Genomic DNA, 4,540 nt, shown 5'->3' with positions numbered 1-4,540 from the left:
CCGCCGCCCTGCCCCAGCCAGCGCCGGCGGTGCGCGACGGCTCGTTCCCGAGAGCCGAGCACGGCCCGGGTCACCCGGCTCGAGGTGTCCCTGCCGCCGGCCGCCCCGCGGGGGGCTGAAGGCAGGCGAGCCCGGTGGRCGAGCGGGCGCAGGAGCAAAGTTTGCGTGAAGCGCGCCAGTGTCTGGGTTTGGGGGCTGTGCGGGCGTCACTGGAAAGGCCAGCCCGACACGGGTGTCGCACGCTGCTGAGTACCGTACACCCGGAGGGGAGGGAATTCACCGGGGAGTAAAACAAGCAGCAGGCTGCATATTAATATAGCACAAAAGCCAGTGCTGAAATACGCATTCGGGTACTAATAAMCCCCCCTGAGACACTTGGGGATGGTGTCATTCAGCCGGTGCCACAATGTTTTCAGCAGATAACTTTTGACGTGAAAAATCATAACAGATGAGCCTGCACAACATCGCTCAGCAACAGCAGCACACCGAAAAGCAAATCGCAGCCCCGGCATGAGGAGGGGGGAGTTGCACCCAGGCGGTGCTTTGATTTAGCTAGAGTGGGGCTCCCCAAAATAAACCCTACTGCCTCCCCASGCACGCGCCATTCCCCCATTCTGGCAGCAAGTAGAGAAATCCGCCCSGGGCTGCTGCGGGGAGAAGGGGAGAGGCAGCGGGTAGTGCGGGGGGCTGTCAGGCTCCCCCGTGCAGCGCTGCCTCCCCGCCTGCCGCGCGGCCACCCTGCCCCACCGCGCCGGGCGGGCACCGTCCAAGCTCTGCGTGGGGGGCTCTGCGTTTTGGATAGATCACTTGTGACATTAATAGCTCTGGGAAGGCTAATAGATACAACAGGAGTTAAACGAACTCTTGAGATTACTAATAAAAGAGCCAATTATCATGTCGACTTGGAAAGAGCATCTCTCAAGATTTATCCCTTGCACATCTAATTTGACGTGACAAAGGCTTCACAGACGGGGGAAAATGAAACTTTAAACTAGCCGACTGTACGGTGATCAGGGTTAGAAAGGAGAACAGCTTTATATAGCATCTCGTTCTGGTGGTGTCCGGCATACCCAAATAGCAGTGCTGCCAGCGTAGCACAGATGTGGCACTCCTCAGAGCAAGCATCAGCAAAGCGCTCAGCCCAATGAGTTTTACTCCAGCAATGGCTCACTATGCCGCATCCAAATGCAAACCAATCACTTTCCACCTTTACACCAGGAACCTCCTTTGCAAAGTACCCTGTGCAATCTCTCTCGGTCCTTCAGTCCTCTCGAGAAAGACGGGAAACCAGGATTCAATGAAAGCATGCTGTAAATATTTTGCCCGATTCAGGGGCTAGTTTCAAAGCATTCAAGTGAAGCAAACACACAAAGCCAGCAAAACCGAACCACCTCGGCAGAGATCAGTTTCCAGCCACTAGCCCCTTTTTCTCCAACGACCCATCTAATCACCAGCATGATTTAAATACGAAAACCCGAAGAACAAGGAACACCGTTCTCTCCATCAGAGCCCAGTTTCCCGACAACGATTAAACMACGCCACTCAGCCGGATGCACTGGTCAAACCATGAAACCGAACCGCCTGCTAACGCACTCAAATCCGGGGGCCACTTTGCTAAATCATCTGCTAACGTTTTCCGCCTTAACAGCGAGGACAGTGACAAAAACGCGCTGCCCAGGCGGCAGTCTCGGCGGGCCGCCCTCAGCCCATTTTCGTTCGCGCTCCCCGCCAGCAGCCTGCGGCCGCTGGGGCCGCAGCCCGCTACCTCCCCAGCCGGGGACGACGCGTCCGGTGGGCGCGAGGAAGCGGCTTACCTTTCTTAATTACAGTTTGGTCTGGGATGTTAATGCCGGGGTCTTCTACATGCTGCAACGAAAGGAACATGCAGGGAGGTAAATGTACGGTGGCAACCAAAGGACGGCAGCGCTGGCCCGGGCTGCGGAGCCACAAGTTACCACCGGTCTCCCCCCTCACCCCACACGGGGATCAGTGACAGAGCCGGCGGCAGGCACTTGGGGGTCCTCTATAAGGCAAATCCTGCATCCCTCCCCTCTTTTCCCTCATTCTCCACGGGGAAAAACAAGCAAGCAAACAAAATGTAATCCCCCACCACACCAGGCTGGCCTGGCAGGTCCCTGCCGAGCCCCACGCCGGGGCAGCCCCGCAGTTTGCGCTCTCCTCCCCCTCCCTGGTCCTCGCCCCCGGCCCCGCTGCAAGCGCGGCACCGCGGCGGCGGCGGCGGGCAGGGCACAGCGGGGCGCACAGCTCGCGCCGCGCCGCTCGCTCCGCGCTGCTCCGCGCAGCGCCCCGCGCTCCCGCTATTGTCCACTAGCAGGTTGTGCTGCTGCGCTTACAGATGGGTTTTGTGCGCCCCAGTCAAAACGTGATTAGAAAGTCAAATGAAATCATGTTTTCTAATTCGAAAAACTGACAGGCAATATAATGTCTGGCTGTGTTTACAAATTAACACCAGTGCTGCTGAGATAGAAGATTTCGCAATCGTTACAAAACACAGGCATTACCATTTAAAAAACTATTACTTCCTTCTCTAGTCTTTGTCCAACAATAATACTGATTCTAACATTTTCCATTCTGTCTTGGATTTATGCTCCTGTTAATTGTGCCTGATCTCAATGATTCCGGGTGGATGGTACTAAGTTGCTTTATTACAGGTTTTATTATACTCAATGCTCTCATTTGTAACTTGCCTAAAGTGCTTCTGGATTTAAGTATAATTAAATTGAGAAATGTTCAGAAATGACTACTGCTGCAGTTCTTGTGTTTTAACTATATGGGGAAATATGATCCCTTTATGCATGCACCCTAAACCCATAAAGTAAATGTAGTGTGGCATAATACTTTTATTTGTGTTATTTCTACACATATTCCATACAGAGAGGACTGTTAAGTTTAAAATCCCACAGAGATATTTATGATTAAATAATTTTCACCGTCTACTTGATTTTCTTAAATATTTAGTGGTCGTTTTTATTAAAGGTTAACTGTTGCAGCAACGGGAAAATTCAGAAATGACCCTTTCCGTGACCCAAATTTCTTTGAAAGATTTTTTTTGCATAACTAAATAAATAGTCTTAAAAGATACATTCTCTTGTTTTTATGTTTTTCTTCATGCATCCTGCTGATTCAGTTTTTACAGAGGAAAAAAATTGGCTGGGCTGGTTTAAGGATTTGAACCAGATGGCATTTGGTTTTCATGAACTACAGCAATGCTATTAATTCACAGATCCTTGAAAGTCGAATAAAATGATTCGTACTTAAAATATCTATTTGTAAAGGAGGCTTCCAAAATCAGCCCACTGCAACTGAGCATGATTGCAGCAAGGGAGAATTGTAAGGAACTGTTTTAGGTCATGTTCCTACAGCAATAAGGGGCTTGCAGTCAACAAATTAGTTTATTCTTGCTGTTGCCTCCATGTTATTTTATATTAAGTTAAAAGAATCGACCTGGTTTAAACAGATCTGAATTGCTTACTAAATCCTCCACTTTGGGGAATGTATGCGTTTACTACAAAACTGCTAAACATAACCAGCAATTTTCTGTGGCTAATTTAGCCAGATGAGGGCTGTAATAAATTCACTATTTTCCAAGTATAATTTGCAAAAGATTTCAAAATGACCCCCCCCAAATAGGTAAGTTCATCTGCACATTATCCTTGCAACACGAAACTGTAATCATTAAACTGTCAGCAAATATACTGTTGTAGTATTTGATCGTGTAATTTGGGATGGCATTTCAGCAAAAATCACATCCAGATACCACAATTCCCTCCTCCTCTTTCCTTGTGCAAGTAAAGCAGCTTTAGTCCCTTAGCACAAGCTCTGTGGGCTTTAATAAATTTATTGGCATGTTCTAATTCTATTTTCAGGGAGAAACCCAGAAAGATGAACTTTGATCACAAACAGTTGTTCCCATCACATTGCATAAGGCCACTTTCCTAACTGAACAATAGCCCCGCTTGCTTTGTAAATAGCCCATGTGCTAATGTCATGCTTAATTAGAAACCATTTTTTAAACTGTATTTATTGATAACAGAATTAGATCCCCAAAATAATGCATCACCCAATAGGCTCCCAGCATTTAATTTAATACAGGGTGTAGCAGGTCTGGCTAGAATTTGATAACCTATTGCTAATGATTTATGAGGTCATCTCTTTGCACTCCTGCTAAAAGAATAATTTTAATATACCTCTCCTCTGATTTGTCAATTAATTCCTTTAGAGGAGAGGAACTGTCTGTATCCACTTACAACTTTAGATGTCATTATCCCGTATGCCAATTCTGTAATCACGGGGAACTGATTTTTCTTCTTAGGGCACTTTCACCCACTTTTTTTTTTTTTTTTTTTTTTTTTTTTTTTTTTTTTTTTTTTTTTTTTTGCGTTTGCCTGGGAGGATGTTTAACGAGATCTCGCATTTCAGAGTAATTTTTTTTTCTTTTCTTTTCCTTTTTATTTCCCCAGGACGGCGAGAAATTCCCCAAATGCACGGCCCTGCGGTGATATTATACACCCTTCCGATC

The sequence above is a fragment of the Rhea americana genome, unplaced genomic scaffold (assembly GCF_003343005.1).
Source record: "Rhea americana isolate MKP2758 unplaced genomic scaffold, rheAme1 scaffold_288, whole genome shotgun sequence".
NCBI classification, from domain to species: Eukaryota; Metazoa; Chordata; class Aves; order Rheiformes; family Rheidae; genus Rhea; species Rhea americana.
This window is presented reverse-complemented; position numbering follows the sequence as displayed.